This window comes from Sorex fumeus, unplaced genomic scaffold, assembly GCF_029834395.1.
Source record: "Sorex fumeus unplaced genomic scaffold, SorFum_2.1 ptg000036l, whole genome shotgun sequence".
Lineage (NCBI taxonomy): Eukaryota > Metazoa > Chordata > Mammalia > Eulipotyphla > Soricidae > Sorex > Sorex fumeus.
This window is the reverse complement of record NW_026606093.1, coordinates 10,309,410-10,335,828: the sequence shown is the minus strand read 5'-3', so window position 1 is coordinate 10,335,828 and position 26,419 is coordinate 10,309,410. Positions and strand designations below refer to the sequence as shown.

At 38.2% G+C, this 26,419-nt stretch overlaps 1 protein-coding gene and 1 non-coding gene across 2 annotated transcripts in view; one reads left to right on the top strand and one right to left on the bottom strand.

Moving 5' to 3' along the window:
- The window catches only part of TMEM117 (transmembrane protein 117), a 497,557-nt gene that overhangs the window by 298,518 nt on the left and 172,620 nt on the right, over positions 1 to 26,419 (bottom strand). The window lies entirely within an intron of this gene.
- Positions 5,944 to 6,050, top strand: LOC130027279 (U6 spliceosomal RNA). Its single transcript, XR_008793023.1, has one exon. It is a non-coding gene; the product is annotated as a U6 spliceosomal RNA (small nuclear RNA).

Genomic DNA, 26,419 nt, shown 5'->3' with positions numbered 1-26,419 from the left:
CAGAGGCTCAGTAAATCTGTCCAGGTATTCAGTGACCCTGATGGTGTAGGCCCACTGCAAATGGTCAGGCTTCACTAAAAAAGTCCTTTGTGATCATTCGGTATACTTGCAGGTGTTACTCCAGAAGAACCCAGGATTCAATTAAGAAACCTCGGGAAGATGAAATACTAAGCAAAATAAGTTAGAAAGACAAATAATAAATGATTTAATTGTATATCGAGGATATACAAAAACAAAACAAAAAAACAAATAAAAAAAAAACCAGCAAGAATATGTACAACATGTTTTCAGCCAAAACAAACCTTTAGACTCTGATTACAGAATGAAAGTTACTAAGTCCAGGAAGGAGTGGGCTGAAACATAAAGTTAACTATGGTATGTGGATAGTGGATACTGGTATTTTGGTTATGTTATGTTAACATTGTTCCTTTAAAATATATCAGTACTTAAACACATGTAAACCAGCACTACGTCAATAAAACTAATTAAAATTATAAAAAAAATAAACACACACCCTTAAATATTCAGGTTACTCTTGAACCAACTCACTTTTTTTGGCATCAGTCAGATACAAATTAGACATCATGGGATCAAATCAGAAGTTAAATGGAGACTTCCGTTCTGTTTCAGGTAACACTGAAGAGAGTATGATGGACCTAGATTTAATTCAACTAATCTAGTATTATGAATCTTATTATAATCTTGTTAGAATCCTATTCTAGGATTTTTAGGATTCATAGACAGGAAGAAAAATAATGAATAAAATCCCAGACTTTGCAGTTGGAAGATATGAATGTAATTTCACTAAATGTGTTCCCTTGAGAAAAAACATTTTATTACCCTCTACATATTTTTTCCCTATAAAAGCCAGAGGAGACAAATAAAGAACATTTGTGATACCAAATTGAAAAAATCAAAAATAACTCTACATGTATTTTGCATTACCTTTTTAGGTTTTATGTAGCAGTTCCTAAAAACATCTGTAGGCAATGGAGGTGTTAAAACTCTCTCAGTTCTGCAATAACAAAACTGTATTTAAAAACACTAAACTGTTATTTAACTTTTCACTTTAACTTTCTCAACTGTACAAGAGAGCTATCCATAAAAAAAATCTGATGACATCACTGTATTAACTGGTATATTAGTGTGCTTGTACAATTGAGAAAGTTAAAAATCTGATGACATCACTGTATTAACTGGTATATTAGTGTGTTTCTGCACATTTATGTTTTCCAAAATTTTCTAAAGTGAATATTTTGTTTTTTCAATAACTGTTAAGTATATCATGGGATTATTATATAAAAAAACTTCACAACTATTGTTTATAAGTTCATCTTTCCTGAAATATACTTTGGACATCCTTCCCACCCCGCCGAGACCATGAGCTCCCCGCCACGAGTGGCTTTCCTGCATGGCCATGGCCCCAGAAGAACACAGACCTAATTCAAAATCCAGCAGCTTATGGCAGAAATGTGAATGGACTATGCAGTAAGCTACGATGCCATGCTCCCCCCACCCCCCGGGAGGGAAAGGGTGCCTGTCCCTTCTGCCTTCCCCCACAGAAGGTACGGTGGCCACCGCCTCAGAGCCTAGAGCCAGCTTAAGATCTGGCAGTGAAGGGGAAACTGTGGCCTCATAGGATGGGGGATGGAACCGGCACGTCCTTCCTGCCCAAGACCAAGAGTTGCCCCCCACAAGCGTCTCTCCGGCACAACCATGGCCCCAGAGGCACACAAACCAATCTAGGAACTATGCGGCTTTTGGCAGAAATCCCTCCAGACTTAATTAGTAAAATATCAGAAATCCAAAATTGCACGGCCACGTGACATCATATGCTCTTCATAACCAGCAATAGAAAACAAATTATTTCATGATGCCTTTTCAGCAGGTCTGATTGCTTAGGGGAAATTCCAAATAATAATGGTGCATCTTTACCTTTACCTTTACCTTTACCTTTACCTTTACCTTTTTTTTTCAGTAGTGAAGGGATGGTAAATGTTATCAAATCTTTCTTTGCATATGGTAATTTGCTCTTATGACTAAAAGGTAAAGGTAATGGCCCTCCCGTTGATCGTCGATTTGCTCGAGCGGGCCCAGTAACATCTCCATTGGAGACTTTGTTGTTACTGTGTCTGGCATATCGAATACTCTCAGTAGCTTGCTGGGCTCTCCGAGAGGGGCGGAGGAATCGAACTCGGGTCGGCCATGTTGGCCGCTTGTAAGGCGAACGCCCTACCCGCTGTGCTATCGCTCCAGTATGTAACATAAATTCTATGCTTTGTTGAAGCAGTAGGTTTGTAAATGCTATTTTATATCCTTTCCTATTTGGAGATGAGCATCACCAGGAAGGGGAAGAAAAGAAATGATTTTATTTACTTCTCTTTTGGGGGTCATGGCAGAGCCTGGCAAGCTCCCTGTGGCATATTCGATATGCCAAAATCAGTAACAGTAACAGTCCTCATTCCCTTGACCCTGAAAGAGACTCCAATGCCACTGGGGTATACTATCACGCAACAGAGACAAATGGAGACGTTACTGGCACCAGCAGGAGCAAATTGATAATCAACGGGATGACAAGTGACAAGTGATGTTTTGGGGGAAGTTAGTATTTGGAGGCCAAACCCAGTGCACCCAGTGGTACTCAGGGATTACTTCTGACTCTGTGCTCAGAGATTGCTTCTGGAAGAGTAGTCATGGAACCATACACGGTGCTGGTAGAAAACCCACTTTGGCAACATATAAGGCAAGCACCCTACACACTGTAATATATTTCCATCTCTTTTTAGAACTGTATTTAAATTCACATTATAATTAATTTATTCAGGAATGATTTGACATAATGGGGATAATTTTCTCTTCTAAGGAAAGGAGAAATTGTATAATTTCAAAGTATAGAGATATGATTAGGTAACACACAAGGGTTAAAATTTATTATTAGCAACTATCTGTCACAAGACATTACTTTTGACTACATATATATTTTCTACACTGTTCAAAATGGAGATTTAAACCATATGAAGGGTTTCAAATAATACAGTTTCATCTTACATTAAAATATCGATTTAGGGTCACTGTCACTGTCCTCCTGTTGTTTATCGATTTGCTCGAGTGGGCCCAGTAATGTCTCCATTGTAACAGTTGTTACTGTGTTTGGCATATCGAATACACCATGGGGAGCTTGCCAGGTTTTACCGTGTGGGCAAGATACTCTCAGTAGCTTGCTAGGGTCTCTAAGAAGGGTGGAGGAGTCGAACTCAGATGGGCCATGTTGGTCACTTGTAAGGAAAACACCCTATCCACTGTGCTATTGCCCATCACTTTAGTGTTCAATTAAATTTTGATATTATAGATTAAATGGTTGCAATACTTAGTATAAATATTTTGAAGTACATTTTGTTATGAGATGGGGAGACCCAAGTGGGTCTTAGGACATCTGGAGGCCCAGTGATGACTCTCAGTCACCTGACTATGGGTTCAGCACAATGGCCCTAGGTTGTAATGCTGCTCAGACACTTCAGTGTTTGGGACACCAAGGATACCCAAAAGTGCTGGAACCACACCCAGCAGTTTTCAGGGGGCCTTCGGGGCTACATTCGAGGGACTATGCAGTGCCAGTAATCAAGGGGCCATGCCAGGAAGGTGCCCTAACCACTTCACTATTCCTTGATCCCACGAGACACATTTTTGAAAGCTGTCCATTCTCCATTTTTGAACTCCCAGAACAACCACCAACTGGGAGCTCTTTGGCACTATTGTAGCAACATGGGAAGATGCAAACATTGACACCATTGACGAAGAATACGACAGACTAGTTCAGCACCTCCATAATTGTGCGAGGAACACCGAGAGAGAGAAAGCCACAAAAAGATGCCTATCTTTAAAAACTCTCAAGCTCATTCACCAGCATGGCTGGGCATGAGCCTCAAGCAACCACAAGCGAACGTCTGAGCTCACAAAGTAGTGCAGAGAAGCGAACAAGGAAGACCTCAAAGAGAGAAGAGCAGCAGTGCTGGCAGATGCTGCAGAAGCCGGGAAAAGCATTCATAATGCCCACCTGTCCTTCGCCAACTACAAGACCAAAATGACTGCCCTCCGACGTCCATCTTCCAGAAGGGCAATGGAGAAGATTATTCATGACTTCTACTCAGATCTCTTTAATAGCCACGTGCACCTGCCCACATACCAAATTTCACAGGATGATATGTTATTCCCAACATTCTCCCTTCAGAAATCCGACACGCCATTTCATCGGTAAAGAAGCGAACAGCACCCGGTCCAGACAAGGTCAGACCCAAATACCTGAATAACCTGCCGTCCGTACTCATCAATACACTGGCTCAGCTCTTCACATGCTACCTTCTGAATGCAAAATTCCATCCCAAGGAAAACCTGCAGGACTGTACTACTGTACAAGAAGAAAGACATCCACGATATTGGCAACTATCGCCCAATCTGCCTGTTGTCCATCTATACACTGTTCACTCAAGTCATCCTGAATAGGATTAGGAGAACACTAGATGAAGGACAACCATGCTAGAAAGCTGTGTTCTGCAAAGGATTCAGCACAATCAACCATATCCACACAGTAACCAAGCTCATTGAGGTTTCTCAGGCGCTTAAGATGCTGCTCTAACGTTCATTGATTTAAAGAAAGCCTTTGATTCTGTTGAGACAGAAGTGGTTATCGAAGCCCTAGCCAATCAGGGCATTCAAACTCAATACATCAGGAACCTCCATGAATCGTATTATGGATTCACTACCAAGATCTCACCCTTCCACAAGAAAGTGATCATCGATGTCAAGAGAGGGGTTCAGCGGGATGATACCATTTCACTGAAACTCTTCAGTGCCACCCTTAAAACATCAAGTGATGACTGGAATGGGAAGGAATGGGAGTGTAGATAGATGGTCGTCAACTACACCACCTCTGCTTTGCTGATAACATCATTCTAATAACATCAAACATTTGCCAAGTGGCACAGATGCCGGCCAACTTCGACTGCGAGTGTGAAAAGGTCGGACTGCAGCTGAATCTCACAAAGACAATGTTCATGAGAAACGGATTCATTACTGATGTCAAATTTGCTCTCAATGGAACAAACATCTCTGAATGCAGCACTTATGTGTACCTAGGTCGAGAAGTAAACATGATGAATGACCTGGCACCTGAGTTGCACAGGAGGAAGAGAGTGGCTTGAAACTCCTTCAAGAGCATCAAAGAAATAGCTAAGAGGACAAAGAACCTCCGGCTCCAGGCACATCTCTTCGACCCCATCATTTTTCCTGCATTAACATACACCTCAGAGACCTGGGCCCTATGAAAACAGGATGAGAATGCTATTCGGGTCTCCCAAAAAGGAATCGAAACAGCTATGCTTGGAGTATCATGCTTCACTCAAGTGAGAGAAGGAATCCGGAGTTCTGACCTCCGTCGGTGATTGAGAATCAGAGACGTTGTCTTGTTTGCTAAATCAGATGGACTGGACATATAATGCGATTTGGAGATGACCACTGGACTAGAGCCACTACTGACTGGATTCCACAGGATGTCAAATGATCACATGGCCGCCCACCTACATACGAGATTGTCAGACTTCTTCGTCAAGACCCTGAAGAAACGGTTTGAGGCTCTTTGTGTTCCTGGAGCGAGCAGACGCATTGGGCTACATTAGCATGCGACAGGGCCTATGAAAACATTACTGGCGCCCGCTTGAACAAATCAATGAGTAATGGGATGCCTAGTGATCAAATGTGATCAAATGATCCATTCTCTAAATTTTCACGAAATAAAACTCATTAATGATCTTTAATAGAGTCTAGTGACCAAATCAAATAGCAGTAACAACAAAACCATGGCCTACCTTGGTATGGCAATGTTTTTCATACATCAATTAATTAAAACAATAAATATTGAGCATTTAATGTATGTAAAGCACATTCATTGTACTCGCTTTGGCAGCACATATACGAAAATTGGAATGATACAGAGAAGATTAGCATGGCCCCTGCGCAAGGATCACGTGCAAATTCGTGAAGTGTCCCATAATTTGGGGGGTCTGGAGAGACAGAACAATGGGTAGGGCATTTGCCTTGTATGCGGCCGACGCGGGTAGGATTCCTCTGTCCCTCTTGGAGAACCCGGCAAGCTACTAAGAGTATCCCACCTGCACAGCAGAGCCTGGCAAGCTCCCCGTGGCATATTCAATATGCCAAAAACAATAATAACATACTTCACAATGGAGACGTTACTGGTGCCCGCTCAAACAAATGGATGAACAAGGGGAGGATAGTGCTACAGACAGTGCTAAAAGCACATTCATAAGTACTATATATGAAAATAATGAGATAAATTTCCTTTCAGATTGTTTTCAACAGAAAAAAGGGCTCCATTTGATTATGAGATTTAAAAAAATAAGCATAAAAGTCACCTTCAAAAACTATAGAATGAGAGATGCTCTTGTATTCAAAATTATTGGTTGGCAAGGCAATCTTATGAGTAAATAGTAAGCCATGAAAAATGTCAATTTTGTGAAATCTATTACAATATATAATCAACATCATGTTCTTTTTGGTTGTAAAAAAGAACTCATGCAATTTAATGAGGCACTAGCAAACAATTCTCACAGTTTCTTAGCTAAATATGTTTCAAGAATTATGCAAACAACCAACAGTGCAGAGAAGCAAGAGTCTAAATAAAATCATTCCATTTAATATTTTCTTGCTCTCCAGAAATTGGATTTAATCTTAACTTTGACCCCATATAAAGAGAGGTCATTTAAATGTGTGATTTGATTAGATGAAAGCAACAGAAGAAATATACTGAATAGGGAGTCACAGGCAGCCATTGTTATGTCACTATAAATATATGAAATTAAAAACTGAATTCATCTTAGCATGAGGGCCTGAGATCCATTGGAAGAATTAAATTGGACTGGACTTTGAAATTCAAAACATTTCACCGGATACAAAAGGTGAAGTGAATAATTATTTCCAGAAAGTAACGTTTTTTTTGTAATAGGAAAGAAAAGAAAACATGGGCATAAAATAGTACATCTTTCTCTTACAGTTTTAAATCCTCTTAGAGCATATTGGATTTTATGGGTGCATTTTAAATAATGATAATAATTTGCATGAATATTTAGAAGTGATTTTTTTATGATATCATGTGATCATTGACAATGGCCTAATGATTATGACTGACAGACTTTAAAACACATGGATAGATATGGTAACATTTAAATGGTTATAAAGTTGAACCTTTCAATTTCATAGATATTGAGATTTTGAAGCAGAAATTAAATTAAAAAATAAATAATTGATATAATAAAAATGTCAGACAAACTTGTGCACAAACATGTATAACTTTCACAAAATTATGGCACTAAATTTCTTCATTTCACTCAGTGTGAATGACCTGAAATCACCAATTAATAGAATTGGAATACAGATTCGAAATTTTCTGCTGCCTACAAGAAATACATCTGAACAGTCAGAGTACATGCAGGCACAAAGTCAAAGGCTGTAAAACAATCTTATAGGCTAAAAGTTCTCTTTAAAAGAATTTGGTGACAGTTTATATCAGACAATATGGACTTCAAATTTTAAAAGACAATAAAGGGATAAGGATGGCCATTCATTAATAATCAAAGAATCTATAAATCATAAAGAAATCATAGTCCTCCAAATTATGAAGCTAATTACAGTACCTCAAAATATTTAAAACAACTGCTAATAGATCTAAAGGAATATATTGACAGCAACACAATACTGGGTGGAAACTATAACATTCTTCTATAACCTCTGGATAAATAAACTAAGAATAAAAACAAACATTAGCCTTGAAGAAATAAGTGTAATAGATGGCCTTAGAAAAGTCAAGTATACATTCTTCCTTCATCCTCAAAAAGTTGAATACATTATTATTTTCCAGAGCACAGGGGACATTATCCAAAACAGATCACATGCTGGGTCACAAGCATATCTTCATAAAATAAAGAAGAAAGAAATTATATCAACTAATCTTTCATAACACAAGGTTTTTTATTTTTTATTTTTATCTATTTATTTATTTAATTTTTGCTTTTTGGGTCACACCCGGCAGTGCACAGGGGTTACTCGTGGCTTTGCACTCAGGAATTATTCCTGTTGGTGCTCAGGGGTTCATATGGGATGCTGGGAATAGAACCTGGGTCGGCCACGTACAAGGCAAACGCCCTACCCGTTGTACTATCGCTCCAGCCACCACCACAAGGTTTTTTAAAGGGAAAGTAATAACAGAAATGGGAATAAAATATTAAACACTTGGCTATTAAATAACTTACAACTGAACATCCAATGGATCAAAAAAAGGAAATCAGAAAAGAAATCATAACATTGCTGGAAACAAAGGAGAATGAAGACAGGAGTTCCGAGAACACATGGGGCAAATTTTTAAAAAAGGCACTAAGAGGAACGATCTTGGACTAAAGAAATAATACAGAGGGTAAGGCACTTCTCTTGCACTTGGCTATCCAATATTCACAAGGACTGTATATGGTCTCTGAACACTGCCAGGAGTAATTGTTGAGCACAGAGTCCAGAGTCAGCCCAGAGTACAGCTGGGTGTAGCCTTACGAAATTTTAAAAAAAGAAAAGAGGGAAATTCCTAGAAATCCAGCACTTATTTATTTGAGCCCTGAGAAAGTCAGGGCTCAAAAAGATAAACTAATAGTACAGATTAAGCTGTTAGGAAAAGGACCAATAGAGGGTACCCAAAACAATCAGGAAAAGGGACATCATCACTGCCCTCCCGTTGCTCATCGATTTGCTGGAGCGGGGCCCAGTAACGTCTCCATTGTGAGACTTCTTGTTACTGTATTTGGCATATTTAATACTCTCCGTAGCTTGCCAGGCTCTCCAAGAGGGGCAGAGGAATCGAATCTGGCTTGGCCGGGCTGGCTGCTTGCAAGGCAAACGCCCTACCGCTGTATAAAATTTATAGCAGAAATAAAATCGAAGTAAAAATAATTTTCAACAGGTCAGTGAAATCTGGTCTTCAGCAGGAAGTGGGGTGGGAACATGAAGATAATGGGAAAGAGGAATGGACACTAGTGGAGAATGTGCTTGAATGTTTTATATACACCAATATAACCATGGCATCTACAATTTTTAAATAAATAAATTTTTAAAACAGTAAAACAAAAATATGTTCTTTGAAAGAATAAGCAAAACTGACAAACTTTTAGTTTGTCAAAGAAAACTAAAAACTTTAATCATATCAATAGATGCAGAAGAATCATTTAAGAAGAACCAATACACATTTATGATTGAAAAGGAAAATGCAATAAAATGGGAATATAAGAAACTTTCATCATAATTAAAACCATTTACCTAAAACTACCATATAGCACACTCAACAGTGAAAAATAGAAAACTTTCCCTCAAAGATCAAACAAAAGTTTCCTACTCTCCCCATATTATTCAAAATAGTATTGGATGTGAGTGCTATAGCATGTAGCCAAGAAAGAGATATTAAGGGCATCCAACAAACAACGGGAGGACAGTGCTACAGGACAGTGCTATATATATATATATATGTATATATATATATATATGTATATATATACATATATACACATATATATATATTATTCAGGCTTTTCCATTGCAGACAAAAGCTGCCAAAATAAACAGTATATAATAAACCATAAAAGAATGATAGAGGCTATTTTTCAATAGTTAAAGTTTAAGATTTATGTAAGCTTCATATCATAAAATATTACTTTCTTTGATTTTTTAAAAAATGATCACTTAATAAAACATAATCTTCATTCAATTTTAACAAAATATAATCTTCCTTCAATATTTTAAAATGCGTGTAAAAAGTGAATACAGAGGGTTCAAAAGTGGTATGCTATAAGTAAAATTTTCTGTAAAATAAATTTTATATTAATCTATATAGAGAAATATTGTAAGGGATAATCATTAGACAAAAAATATTGTCAAGGATAATAATTCGACAAAAAAGTAACAAATACCTGAATTAAAATGCATATCCTATTGGCATAATTGTTATATTAGCAAAGATGAGACATAAAGTTAGGGAACTTGTCTACTGGGTTTTTCTTTAGGTTTAAAATGATATATTTTTAAATGATAAATTTTAATTATAAAGAGTCAAATTTTTCAAAAGTATCCCTATGTGAATCAAAATTTTCACTTGAAAAAAGAAAAGTATTATACCTCAAAGCTCACAATATTTTTCATTGTTTTAAATCTTAAACAGAATAATAATTATAATTAGTCATTTCAAATGACAGATGAGATCATTCAAGTTATGTTTCTTTATTTGACTTAAAACTCTGTTAGCATCATTTTTAATATTCTTCCTGAATGAAAAAATCATGTAATTCCAAAAATTTCTGTGGAGTAAGTTTATTTCTAAAGCAAGCTAAACTCAAAACAATTATGCACTGTCTCTAAGAATGCCTGTTGGTTTCCTTATCTCAAGGACTAACTATAATGGGAATAAAAGGATAATAAATAACTGTGTTAATTTAAACCTTTCATTCCAATGTTAAAATTCAAAAGTGACAGAAGTTTGCTACAGCTTGTATAAAACTAGAGAGCACTTAAAAGTTCTTGGCTTATTGGTGGTGGTGAAGGAAAGATGCCATAAATATATATGTCAAAACTATAAATATTAACACTATAGGAACCAAGCTACACTACAATAATTTTTTTAATTTTAATAAATTTTTATGGGTACACCCAGAAGAGCTTACTTCTGGTTCTTTCGGCTATCACTCCTGACAGAGCTTGGTGAAATATTATGACAAGGAACAAACCCAGGCTGACTGTGTCCAAGCCAAATACCCAAACCAGTATACTATATCTGTCCAGATCCTAAAATTTTTAAAAACTAAAAAGTGACAGTAGAAATGACATCTGCACTTGTATGTTCATTGCAGCACTGTTTACAATAGCCAGAATCTGGAAAAAAAAATGAGAGCTCAAGAACAGATGATTGGTTAAAGAGACTTTGTACATCTACACAATGGAATACTATGCAGCTGTTAGAAAAGATGAAGTCATGAGATTTGCATATAAGTGGATCAACATGGAGAGTATCATGTTTAAGTCAAATAAGTCAGAAAGAGAGAAACAGACACAGAAGGACGGCACTTATTTGTGGAATATAAAGCAACAGAATGGGAGACTAACACCCAAGAATAGTAGAGATAAGGACCAGGAGAATTCTTATCTTCCTTGGAAGCTGGCCTCACAAGCTTAAAAGGCAGCTGAGATAGAGAAGAGATCACCAAGTTAAAGATGCTTGGAGGGCCTGCTCGGGATGGGAGATGTGGGCTGAAAATCAACTATAGACCGAACATGATGGCCACCTGTATTGCACACCACAACACCCAAAAGGAGAGAGAGAAAGAGAGAGAGAGAGAGAGAGAGAGTAAAAGGGAATATGCCTGCCACAGAGGTAGATAATATAGGTCTAACAATAGTTCCTTGTTCCAAGAAATACAAGAGCTAGTTAAAACTACCAATACGTTCATTCTTTTCCTATGAACTCTCCTATGGAGAGTGAACTGAGTCTCTGAATAACAAAAATGTTTGATTTATTGTATCAAAATTCTATAAGATGATTATTACATCCATGGAAAAATTGAAGCTTTTATTGTGCAAATTATAAAAGGTGTTACGTGTAATAAGAAAATACTGTAATGTCTACAGAGAGTGATTTAAGTGGTTTTTTTCAAAGTAGCAGAACTTTCTCAAGTGTCTAAATTAATCTCAGTCAGAAATTAGGATGTCTTAAAAATAACATCGAAGCAATATATCAAAATTAAATTAAAGGCAAGTTAAGATTTATAAATATAAAGCAGATCAAGTGTTCTATACTGATATCTGAAAACTTAGTAAATGCCAAACACTGAGCCTATGCTGCAATTGCTGTGCCATCTGTGACCTCTTCGTATGTCCCCTAGACCAAGAAAACCCCTTCAAAACTCTCTAAATCCAGGGCACATGCCCAAGAACCCAGAAAAATGGTGCTAGTGTCCTGTGTCATTCAGAGGCATCAAAGGCATTCACTCCAACAACCTGCACTGCAACTTCTTTGCCACCTGTGACCCATTCCTGGTTGTCCCGGACCTTGGAAGTCCCTCCCAAAACCCTTTCAAACCCAAAACCACGTGGATGCAACACTCCTTTATTCCAGTAAATTCAAGGGTGCTTGTGTCATATATTTCCTCAAATATGTCTATTTTAACCCTTCCATGCAAACAGATACATTAGATGGTGAGCTGCATGACCACTGAAGTAACATCCTAAGCGCACAGCATTGTTAGACTAATAGAGTATAAAGAGGACTGCTTGCTGCAAAATAACAAATTAGATCAGACTTTAGTTTTCTGGCATCTGGAACTCAAATTATAGCACCCACCATTCTTTAGGAACAATGGTGAAACCAAAGATTTCATTCATTTGCTCTTGCAGACAGAGACAGAAGTCCTGGCAAGGCACTGAGCTCAAATAAACCCACAAACCTCATCAGTCAGGACCTCAAATCAGTGCTCTATACAATGGCCATGAAACTAAGATAATAACCAGAAAAAAATTCAACCAACTCAAAGATGAACTGATCTGGAGTTATCAAAGAATCTATATAAATTAAGGAGTTAAAAATATAATAGCAAGTCACATAAACAGAATTTAATATTCAGAGGACTGTATCAGTAATACTGAAGACAAAATACTGACCATCACCAATAACATAGTGAAAAAACAAAAGTAAATGAATGGAAGAGAATATAAGATTCTTGATAAATAATAGAAGAGAAATAATCTTTGAAAGATAGGAGTACCAGGAGAAGAAAAATGTAAAGAGGAAGAACAGCTCATCAAAGAAATAATAACTGAGAACTTTCTTGGTATCTTGAGAGATGCTGTTATTTTAGAAGCTTAAAAAGGACCAAGAAAATAGACCCAAATAAAAGAAAGCCAAGATACACAGTAATTAAAGCAGTAAAATCAAAAGACAAAGACAGACTATTCAAAGCAGCAGTAGAGAAGAAAACCCTCAAATGTAAGGGAAACAGCATAAGAATCTCAACAGATCTTCCATATGATATCTTACAAGCCAAGAAATAGTAGGATGACATATTCAAAGTACTGACTGAAGAAAAAACATCAGTGTAGAGTCAACTATCTTGCTAAGCTATTATTTATACTTGAAGAAGGGATATGAACCTTTTCAGACAAATAAGAGCTGGCAGAATTTATAGCTAAAGCAATACTGCAAGAATTACTGAAAGGTTCCTTATAAAAACTATAATAGATTCTTGCAAGCACAACTAGATCGCACACACATGCACACACACACACACACAAATGGCAACATAGTTCTTTATATGAATCATCTCTCTGAATATCAATGGACTAAATCCTCTATAAAAAAAAAAGGTGTAGATCCATCCTGTATGGAACAGGAAAGAAAATCCATCCATTTGCTGCCTACAAGAAACATACCTGAACTCTCAGGAAAAATACAGACTTAACAACAACAACAAAAAAAGCTGAAATTTAAGCAAGTAAAAGCAATTACAGAAAGGGTCAGAGAGAGAGAGAGAGCATAGAGAGAGAGCAGAGAGAGAGCAGAAAGAGAGAGAGAGAGAGCCGGCAAGACCTTGCATGCAGCCAACTCAGGCTCAATCTGTGACAGCCCAGGTCCCTGCCAGGTGTGATCCTTGAATGCTGAGTCTAGAGTAAGCCCTGATCGCTGCTAGGTGTGACCCCCGAACAAACAAAAAAAAGAAACTATATTAAATTCTGAGTCCAAAGAACATCCCTTGCTGCCAACTCAATCATGTGTGTGCTCCTTAGTTCATGGTCTGCTGAAAAGACCCACCGTGGCTGCGCCAGTTGTGCTGGGTTGAAATCCCGTTATGGAGAGGTGCTTCTCCTCACAGTAAGGATTTTATTTCATGTGTCTTACATGACTATCTCGTCATCTCATTCTATTTAAATTATTTGGTATGTCTTAATTAGCTGCTACAACATATTAGATATTTCTATGAGATCTTAGATATTTGTGCATAGTAGTTGTATTGCTATGCTACAAAATCATGACTAGAAAGCTGGGATGAAAACAAAAACAAAATGTCAATACTACAAAAGTGTCTTTTAAACAAGTGTTGCTGCATTTGTTAAAATTTAACTTTTGGGATGCTGCATTTCTTTTATTCTGATATTTTATCACCACAGATGTTATGATAACTTAATTCCTATCATCTTCCTTTCAGAATTCTCTCTTGATTTTTTTTATATCTTTCTAGTTACTCATAGTGAATGTCAAAAAATTCTTGTTTTGGAGCTGGATCGATAGCACAGCAGGTAGGGCATTTGCCCTGGGTCGACCTGGGTTCAATTCCCAGCATCCCATATGGTCCCCAAAACACCGCCAGGGGTAATTCCTGAGTGCGTGAGCTAGGAATAACCCCTGTGTATCACTGGGTGTGACCCCCCACAAAAAATTCTTGTTTCTTTTCATCTCTCAAGTTTCTTTTTTGAGTATGTCTGTAACACCCTACTTTAATACCAGAGAATTTCTAAAGTTTGTCATTGAGAACTAAAACACTTTTATGAATTAGAAAATATAAAATATAAGCCAAGAACTGCTCAAAGTGTCAAATCAAAAACTTAATATAGTTCTACCTTTATCTTCATTGCTTCCAGAAATGACTGGTGGCTGTTTCTCTTGTTCTTTTGTTGCCTGTTTTTATTGCTTCTGCCTCCCACAATGAGCTAACCATTTTACAATTTGCTACAGTGAATGTATCATTATACTCTCAAGGGCTTCTTTATTCTTTGTATTCTTTACTCATCAATACAAGAATTGACAACTTTTTTCCATACACAATCATAATTTTGTGGAAACCTGTTCAAGTATATGTAACAGTATTGACTAATTGAGGGCATGTGTTGATTTGCTACTTGTATTTGTTCAGAGACTTACCATTGGTTTACAGTTTTATGATTTTTAAAGATTTGACTTTGCCGTGTGGGTGAGATACTCTCGGTACCTTGCCAGGCTCTCTGAGAGGGGCGGAGGGATCAAACCCGGCTCGGCTGGGCTGGCTGAGCGCAAGGCAAACACCCTACCTCTGTGCTATAGTTTTCCATATTGTTTTCCATAGAAGCTGAACCAGACAACTTTCCTAGCAATAGCAAATGGAAGTTCCTTTATCAAAACATCACCACAAACACTGGTTCCTCCAGTCTTTTTGATATATGTCTTTCTCATTGAAATGAGATCTTTTCATTTTCACTTCTATGTAATAAGTGATCGTGAACATTTTTTTCATATGACTGTTGGCTGTCCTTGTGTCCTATTTGTGGATCTATTTATCTTATCGTCCCACTTTTTTTTATGAAGTTGTTAGATTTTGTGTTGCTAAATTATTGGTATTAGCCCTTTATCTGATATACTGTGTGCAAGTATTTTCTCCCATTCATTAGGTAGCATTTTGTATTAACCTGTTTTAACCTCTTTTGCCATATTTATTTTTGTAAGGAATCTCTCAATACCATTTTCCATAATAGTTGTACCAAATTACATTTCTATCAACTGTGTGCCAGAAACCATTCTACTCCAATAACCTGACAGCATCCTTCAAATTTTTTTGATACAGGACTCTTTCTCACAATTGTGAAGACGGAACTCACTATACTTTGATTTACATTTTCTTAACGAAATTTTACTATGGACATTGCTTTGGGTGCCTCTGAGCCATATTTAAACTTACAGTATAAGTATGATTTAATACCTTACATATTAAGTAACTCATATTCAACCTCATGAGCTGAAAGAATTGAGCAAGAAATAAAAACAAGAGTAATGATTATTATTTATATCAATAAAAGCTTCAATAATACAAGTTTATTAAGAATTTTTTCCTTATCTTTGGTGGTCAAGTCATTAATTTTAGGATTTATATAAGACTGAAGGCAGCAGATATAATATAGTACAGAGGTTAAGGCACTTACTTTGCACATGGCCAACCCCTGTTAGCTCCTGAGTCCAGTCAGGAATATACCCAAAATCAAATATAGATAAATATAGGTATGTAAGGTAAGGCTGGAGCGATAGCACAGCGGGTAGGGCATTCGCCTTACAAGCGGCCAACATGGCCGACCCGAGTTCGATTCCTCCGCCCCTCTCGGAGAGCCCGGCAAGCTACCGAGAGTATTCGATATGCCAGACACAGTAACAACAAAGTCTCCAATGGAGACGTTACTGGGCCCGCTCGAGCAAATCGACGATCAACGGGAGGGCCTTTTAGGTATGTAAGGTTTGCTTAGGACCAAGTGGCTGCCGACTGATGAAAAAATGACATGCCCAGAATCAAAGATACCCCTGCCCACAATGTGTCAGTCAGGACTTATGGAAATTTGAAGTAGTTCTAACAACTTTCCATACAAAAGAAAAAATAATTCCCTATTCATGTAAATTATAAAGATAGTTTGTTGCCTGGAGGAAAATGTCACTAAACAGGGGCAGAAGCAAGAATGATCCTTTAGAAAATCTACATGTTGCCACCACGCTCATGGCTGGAATTCAAAGGCTCGAGAGGAGACTCATCCAGGAATGAATCTGTTATAAAACCCAGGTATGTGGGTTTTGTGACTGAAATTTCCAGGATATCATGAAGTCGAGAAGGGACTACCTTCCATCCTCTCCTTGTGCTACTGGAAGTTGCGCCTGTGACCTGCCTCTGGCTCCATATAAGCTTATTAACAGCCATGATCCAGAGACTCAGAAATAAATCGTGAAAGAGATTGATAAACTGCAGAGATGCTTCTGAACCCTAAAGTCACCATCCAATTTAAAAAGTTAACTCCATCTATATTGCCTCATTCAAAATTTTATAATTCCTTCCATCTAAAACTACACCATTAGGCAACCAATTTTAGATGGAAATAATTTATATATATATATATATATATATATGTACATAAGACTCAACCTTTAACCACATGTTAGTGATCTCTTACAGAAAGACTTAATGGCTCCTTGGTGAAATACAACAATCTTCACACTCTTTCCTCTAAGGAAACTTTTTTGTAGTATTTTCATCGGTTTTTTAACAAATAATACAAAATATATTATTTCAGTTATGATTTGGAGCAGGGGTTGGGTTCTGGGATGGAAACATCTGAAATATGGTGGTGGGAAGGTGTAATGGTGGTGGGGCTGAATATTAAATGTAATCAAATATTGTGAACTATTTTATAAAATTAAAAATTAAAAAAATAAAACTACAGCATTGATATACTAAAAATAGTACACCACATTGGATGGAATGTAAAGGAGAAGGTAACCAATCTCAATTAAAAATATATTAGCACACAAGGCTTAACCTGTAATCACATGTTAGTAATCTTTTATATAAGGGTTTAATGGCTGCAGGGTGAGATGCAACAAACTTGACACACTTTCTTCTAAGTAAATATTTTTGATCATTTATAGAGAATTATTCATAACAAGCAATATTACATAAATTATATAGGGCCTGATATTGGGGCAGGCTTGGGTAGTGGTTGGATAAATTGGAAATAATGATGGTGGTAAGGTGGAATGGTGGTAGAAAGATGCAGTGGTGGTGGGATTGGTGTAAATGTAATAAATGTAATAAATCATCATGAATAGCACAGCGGTGGGGCGTTTGCCTTGCACGCAGCCAGCATGGCCGACCCGAGTTCGATTCCTCTGCCCCTCCCGGAGAGCCCGGCAAGCTACCGAGAGTATCTCGCCCTCACGGCAGAGCCTGGCAAGCTCCCCGTGACGTATTTGATATGCCAAACACAGTAACAACGAAGTCTCCAATGGAGACGTTACTGGGCTCGCTCGAGCAAATCGATGATCAACGGGAGGGCCTTTACCTTTACCTTTACCTTTATATAAATTAAAATTTAAATAAAGAATATGAGAAAAAAAGAATGATCCTTTACAAAATTCAAGTCAAATCATGCCATATATTTGATTCAAAATGCCTCTCCAAGGGAGGCTGGAGAAATAGCAGAGCGGATAGGGCATTTGACTTGCACGAGGCTGGCCTGGGTTCGATATCCAGAATCCCATATGGTCCCCCGAGTACCACCAGGAGTAATTCCTGAACCCAGACCCAGGAGTAAGCCCTATGCATCGCCAGGTGTGACCCAAAAAGCAAAGAAAAAAAAAAGAACAGAAAAGAAAAATCAAAATACCTCTGGGTCTGGGATGTGGCTCAAGTGGTACCTGAAATGAAAAGGTAAGGGAGTAAGAAAAATGGGTAGATGGGTCTGTTCATGGTAGGATAGTACTGGGATTTAGAAGTGGCTGTGGTGAGCTTTAAACTCATATAAAAGATAATGATTCTCCCTGAATTTATGTAGTATTGTTAATCAATGATGATTTTTTTAAGTTACTTGATTCATACTCTCGGTAGCTTGCCAGGCTCTCCAGAGGGGCGGAGGAATCGAACTCGGGTCGGCTGCGTGCGAGGCAAATGCCCAACACGCTGTGCTATCGCTCCAGCCCCTTTCTTCTGAAGACTATCAAACATAATTCCTAAATAGGAACTCTTTAATCCAATTCACTTTTCGTTATTTGAGGGGGTGGGGGGTGTGTGTGAAGATTTTGTGCCTCAAATTTTCTTACATATTTGAAGTCCTTTTTGGAGGGGATCTGTTTTTTTTTTGGGGGGGGGGGGTCATACCCTGCAGTGCTCAGAGCTTACTACTGGCTCTTTGTATGAGGGCTTGCTTCTGAACGCTAAAAATATCAGCATTTTTTCTATGTATTATTTATATCATGACAACTTCCAAAGGGTATTGTAGGGAATTGAATTTAAGGATAGTTTTTATGATTTTTTTTTTATTTAAAGTGATTCACTGTGAATTACAAAGTTATCGATGATTGGGTTTCAGAAATACAGTGCTTCAACAAGAGTCACTTTACCAGTGTCCAAGTTGCTTCACCAATCCTCCCTCAGGCCCCGTTTCTCTCCTACTCACCCTCCTGCCTCCAGGAGAGGAATTTAAAAAAAAAATTATAGCCTCTGACACTGGGGTTTATATCGCCAATACTGTTTCATGCATGACACTACTCCCTCTCAACCCGCATTCTTCCTCCCTGCTGGACACTTCCCTCCTTTACTGTCTCAGTGTTCTCTGCCCTGTTCGCTCTCCCCGTTCTCCAATAACATACTTTTCTGAACTCTGAAAAAAACATTTTTGTTTTGCTTTTTGGGTCACACCCGGTGATGCACAGGGGTAATTCCTGGCTCTGCACTCCAGAATTAATCCTGGTGGTGCTTAGAGGACCATATGGGATGCTGGGAATCAAACCCGGGTTGGCCACGTGCAAGGCAAATGCCCTACCTGCTGTGCTATTGCTCGGACCCCGAAAAAAAAAACATTTTTTCTCTGGAGCGATAGTACAGCGGTAGGGTGTTCGCCTTACACGTGGCCAACATGGCCGACCCGAGTTCGATTCCTCCGCCCCTCTCGGAGAGCCCGGCAAGCTACCGAGAGTATTCGATATGCCAGACACAGTAACAACAAAGTCTCCAATGGAGACGTTACTGGGCCCGCTCGAGCAAATCGACGATCAACGGGAGGGCCTTTACCTTTACCTTTCTCTTTATTATTCAGATCATCATAGCTTTGAAAAAGCATTTTGGCTCATTTGAAAAACAAGTCACCTGCACACTCATGGAGTCTAGATTTCAATGGTCATATCCCTTGTAATTCCCTTTCTACTTATTCTAACCCTCTAAGATAATTTTGCTCTGAGTCTTTGGAAAAAGTCAAGAAAAGAAATTTTGTATAACAACTGACTTTCATCACTGCAGTAGACCCATGAGAACATATAAACATGTCTAGACTGAGAAAGTAAGTCTGAATATTTTGAAGCACAGAGTTCCCTGCAATCAGCAATGACTTCAAAACAGAACAAGCAACATGGGTAAACCAAAACATTTAGTTTGTTCATTTTGACACATTGAGTCAGCAAGAGATTCAACAACTCTCCAAATGGTTACAGATGATGCAGAGCACAACATCCTTTGATTCAAAAGCCAATCCCCAGGATTTCACGTAGTGATCCCTCAGCCAGTTTTCTCAAAGATTCTCACTGGATCCAAAACTTATTCACATTTTACTTCAAATTTTCATGTGATGTTCTTTAGCAGAATTAACACAGGGAGTGAGGTCATCGTATACAATATAACACCAATGTAAAAACCTGCTCCCACTTTGCTCAAATTCAACTATATTTGTTGATAAGCACAGGGATGGTATTTCTTATCTTATTTTTGATGTTCATTACTCACTTGAACTCACTCTTCCTTTCTTATCAGGATGAATTCAGTCATGCACTTTTTTAAAAGTCTGATTATTTTGCATGGAATTTCACCATACAAAATTTCGATGGGGTTTTATTTTCCTTTGGAATGGGGGCCTCATCAGCTATACTCATGGCTTCCTCCTGACTGTGAGCCCACGGTGCACTCTTGGCAAGGCGCAGGGACTTTACGTAGTGCTAGGCAAGGCTTTTCCTTCTGTACTATCTCTCCAGCTCCAGATTTCTTATAAATATAATTCAATAATCACATTTACATTTACTTATGATCTACTTATCCAATTTTACAAGTAAGATTTACTGAACTTTAAATATATTCCAGGAACTGTTCTGGCCTCTAGGAATAGTACTGAATAAGACTAATGCCTCTGTTTCATGAAAATTTATCGTTTATTTTAAGCTTACAATTAGTCTTACATATTGATCTCATGTTTATTTTATTGGATGATATTGCACTGTAGCACTGTCCACCCGTTGTTCATGGAGAGGGCACCAGTAACATCTCCATTGTGAGACTTGTTGTTACTGTTTTTGGCATATCGAATATGCCACGGTAAGCTTGCCATGCTCTGCTGTGCAGGCGGGATACTCTCAGTAGCTTGTCTGACTCTCCAAGAGGGATGGAGGAATTGAAACTGGGTGGGCCACATGCAAGGCAAATGCCCTACCTGCTATGCTATCGCTCCAGCCCTAAAGATAAACTTAAAGTACTATTTATGTTTAACCCAAAATTAAGTTTAAGCTTCCTATTATTTAATACTAAAAAGAGAGAGATTTTTCAACATTGATCTTGGTAATTATATTATTTAAAAAATAAATGAGTTTAAAATAAATTTTAAAAGGTCACAATGGACAGGATGAATTGTAAGGGGGGGCACAATAGATAGGAAGAATGATTTGTAGGAAAAATGAATTGCAAAGAGATGGCTCAATGGCTAGGACACTTGCTTTATATGCAGCAAACCAGTTACCATAAGCGGTCCCTTTAGCACTGCCTGGCATCATCCCTGAGCTCAGAGTCAGGAATAAACACTGGGCACTATGGTGTGACCCCAGAACAAAGCAAAACGAAGCAAAAAAAAAAGGATTGTAAAGGATTGATTGTCCTGTGTCTTCGTGCTAACAATGCCACAAAACATGTTATCCAACAGCAGACTGACAGAACAAGAACACTCCATTAAGAGTTATTTTCACAGTAGCCAGAATCTGGAAACAATCCAAGTGCCCAAGAATAGATAACTGGTTAAAGAAACTTTGGTACAGCTACACAATGGAATACTATGTAGCTGTTAGGTGAGATGAAGTCAAGAAATTTGCTTATACATGGATTGCCATGGAGAGCAACATGCTAAGTGAAATGAGCCCGAAATAGAGGGATAGACACAGAATGACTTCACTCATTTATGGAATATAAAATATCATAATATGAGACTGACACCCAAAGACAGTAGACACAAGGGTCGGGAATATTGCTCCATGGTTGGAAATCTGTCTCATGAGCTGGGGGAAAAGGCAGCTGGCATAGAGAAGGGATCACTAAGTCAGTGATGGTTGGAGAGTAAGAGGGAAATTGTCTGCCATAGAGGCACGTGGAGGTGTGTTACGGGGAGGGGAGAGGGATACTGAGGACATTGGTGGTGGAGAATGTGCACTGGTGAAGGGACAAGTGTTCAATCATTATATAACTGAAACTGAAACATGAAATTTTTGCAACTGTAGCTCACAGTGGATGATTCAATAAATAAATATGAAAGAGTTATTTTTGACACTTTTTACTTTAACACTTCCAATTAGAACCATATATATTAGAACACCAAGTAAGGGGTGTTTGGAGGACTCACTTGGGATGCGACATGCATGCTGAAAGTAGACTACAGACTGAACAGGGTGGCCACTCAATACTTCTACTGCAAACCACAACACCCTAAAGGAAGGAGAGAACAAAAAGGAATGCCCTGCCACAGAGGTGGGGCGAGGTGTGGGGATGGGGAGTTGGAGGGCTACTGGGTTCATTGGTGGGGAGAATTGGGCACTGATTGAGGGATGGGTAAATAAAAAAAATTTAAAGAACCATATATATTATGCAAATAGCTTCACATAATATAATCATCAACATTTAACGAATGACCTTTCCATTGTATAAGACCAAACAGGAGAAGCATCAACTTATTAACATTGTGTTGGCTTTCAGAAGAGATCTTCACAACCTACTCATTTTGAATTCATGCCAGATTTTTTCTCTCTTTTTAAGGAATTACTTCATACTTTTTAGTGTTTGATCCATCAAAAACTAGGTACCTTTCTATAGTTGCATCTGAATAATCTTTACAAAGAACATCCCCAACAAAATTCTAACTTCACCTTAATAAGAAAATATGTTTCATCCTTTTTCTTTTCCTTATTTTTTGGGGGGAGGGTTATTTTTTTAATGTCTTTTGGTTTGGGAGTTAGTTTGGAGGCCATACTCAGCTGTGCTCAGGGCTTACTCCTGCCTATGCACTCAGGGATCATCACTTCTGGAGGAGATGGGGAGAACCCTGTGGTGTTCCTAAGACTGAATCTGGATCAGCTAGATGCAAGGCAAAATCCTTATGCATTGTACTCCAGCCCCTTTCTCTTTTTTTCCACAAAATAACCAAGAGAAGAGATTTTAATAAATTATTTTAAATGTACCTCTTGCGACCTGATCATGTCATATTTTAAAGGAGCAAGACTAATCATTTACAGGACTTCATGTGCTACATCCAGCAACTATCTCTAGCCATCTTTCTCCTTCAGAAAGCTTTATCCTTTATAATATAAAAATATTGCATTTAATTGGCTTTATGAGATCTCCCAAGAATGAAAGAAAACAAGAAAAATGTACAAAGAAACAAAGTCAAGACTGACAAATCTACAGACTAACCACACAGAAAAGATATTTTCGGGAGGCAAGTATGTTGGAAGTTACATTGAGCAGACTCTTAGTGCATTGCAGTGTGAAGAGAAAGCTGGCATTGGTCATAAAGGACAGATTCTATGTTGCACAGAAAATACAAACTGTCACTGAGGAGAGTTAATGGCTGCAGCACTGTCTCATACTTCTAAAAATTGCTTCTTGTTTCAACATAGAAATAATCCTATACTAAAAGATATTCTAGTACTCATTCCTCCAGTTTTAGCAAAAACAAATGGCAAAAGATTATTGGAGACAGATTTTCCATCACAGTATTCCTTTCTGAGTCCTCCAAATAGTTATTTTCTGCAGTAAGAAGACAATACTGTTTCTGCTTCAGCTAAACACTCTGACTGTTCAACTGAAGAGCCTGGATGTTCTCCTTCAGCAGGTGCACTGCAGCACTTTACCTAAGAACCAGAGAGTTAAAACCAGATGTTAACATTATATTTTTAGAATGACATTTTCGGGGTCTTGTTTTTTAGAAAGTGAGCCTGGAATCGTGGCTGTCCCACCACTGAGGCGACACACAGACCTTTCATCATCTTTTTCATGATAGTAACCACTTGCAGTTTCTAGTCTTGACCACCTGTTCATGAAATACTCCAGGCACAATCACTATTTCATCTAAAAATACTGCTCAATATTTTTACATCCATCAGTTCCCCTTTTTCTGGGGGGAAAAAACAATTCCCTTTACTTGTGAGCTCTAAGCCTATTTTTTAAGTCCATCTAATCTCACTTCTGTGTCTTCAGTTTCCCCATTTGACCCTGCCTCCTATCTCTACACCCTATATTTACTAATTGAACTATTCTAGCCTTACAACAATAAAAAATGATCATTACAAATAAAAATAGTTGTAATGTGGGCCATTCACCTCATGGAGTGCCTATTTCAATACTTAACCAAGATAATTATACACAGCTTTTGCATGAAAAGAAAAATAATCCTAAAGATATTGTGGATTTTTTAAGTTCTACTGAAAGTCATATCATTCAAAGTATATGCTGTCACTCATAAAAATCACCATTAAATACAACTCTTTTAAATATCTCTCATTGAAAACCATTGCTGTGTTTTGCCTTGTAACCATACAATGAGGCTTCCTCAATCTCTCTCACTTATCTTTTTTGCTTCAGTATATAACATATCACAGTCAAATTACAGTAGTTTTCCCTTAATCATATTTTTAGAAAAGTGTCTTCCATTCTGCAAAGTTGCTCAGAAGATAAAGTGTTCTTCATATATTATTATGCATAAATACCTGGTATTGGCACAAATCTCTACCATTATCTTTCTTTACCAACATATAAGCTTAGACCTATGTAGCCCTAATCTCTTCACTTTTGTGTCTTTATGCCTCTTTTTTCTTCTTACATTACTGTCCTTATTCTGTAAAAAAGGGTTTATTATAATTCATTATCAGGGAAACACAGTTAACAATAAGACATCATCTCACATCAGTTGTCAAAGACATCGAAACAATAAGTTTGGGTGTGGTATAAGAGGCCCTCTAATTCACAGCATGTTGGAAACGTTTTCTGATTCATCCCTTTGGATAGAAGCACAGAGAATTTTACAAAGTGAGGCTAGATCTACCAAATGACCCAGAAATTCCACTTCCTGTCAACTGACCACCAATGATAAAAACATAATCTTTAAGTCAGAGGGATAAGGGCAAGTATAGGATGTTCTCACTTGTGGTATTTAAAGTAATAAGACAAGGAATGGAAATTATCAGGTGGTCAAAAATCCTTGGTTCTTATTACAAGAATAAAAATGCCAAGGTGGGGGCCCAGGAGTAGGAGGGAGGAAACGAGGAGGCAGAATAGTGGCTGCATCAGAGCCACGACCAAGTATCTTGGACACTCTGGTGGTGTAGGTGTGAGATAACTGCATGTGACCCAAACAATAACCCTTAATGCTTTTGAAATGAATTTGCTAAGGAGGTGGGTGGAGGAAGAAGGGAACTTCGTGACTTTGGTGTAGGACACTGTCAAGGGTGGAACGCTGAATGCCTAAAACTATACTTTTAACAGATTTGTAAATGATGGTGCATTAATAAAAACAGAAAATAATCATCACTCATATTTTCAAACTGCAATTAGTTTAGCTTGTAAAATTACTGAACAATTTCCCCAGTGCCTAGAAGATGAACCCATAGTCTTCTGAGTATTTCATATTGAGATCCCACACCATCAACCTTGGGCTGGAGTGATAGCACGGCGGTAGGGGAGTTTGCCTTGCACGTGGCCAGCCTGGCTGACCAGGGTTGGATTCCTTTGCCCCTCTTGGAGAGCCCAGCAAGCTACCGAGAGTATCTCGCCCTCACGGCAAAGCCTGGCAAGCTACTCGTGATGTATTCAATATGCCAAACACAGTAACAACAAGTCTCACAATGGAGACGTTACTGGGCCAGCTTGAGCAAATCGATGTACAACAGAAGGACAGTACAACAGTGTGACCATCAACCTTCACTTCCAGCTTGCCCTACACTGCACCCCAGAAACATCTGGTAATTCACATTCAATCATTGTTCTTGAAATTCCTCTTGCCTAGGATATACTCCCATTTATTTCTTCTTTTTTTCTTTTTGGGTCACATCCAGCAATGCACAGGAGTTGCTCCTGGCTCTGCACTCAGAAATTACTCCTGGCAGTGCTTAGGGGACCATATGGGATGCTGGGAATCGAACCCAGGTCTGCCGCGTGCAAAGCAAATGCCCTACCTGCTGTGCTATCTCTCCAGTCCCGCCATCTTTAGCTCAAGTTCCAAGTCCCTTCCAAGACCAAATTAGCTTCTACTTCTCTCTAAATTCTTCTTTAGTTGCTCCAAACTTTCTCCATGAATGTTTGTAATAGTTACTGAAACCACACCTTTCCCATTCACATCATTTAGTTTCCTTACATAGTTCGGTAAAAAAAAAAAAAAGGCAATGGTGAAGGAAAAGGAAACATAAATCTCTCATGTATCCCAATCACTGGGCCAGGAGCTTTCAACAATCTTCACAAGATTACCAATAAATAGATACTATTGTTGCAAATATAACTGTTCCATAGGCATAAACCTTATATATGTCATATTTGGA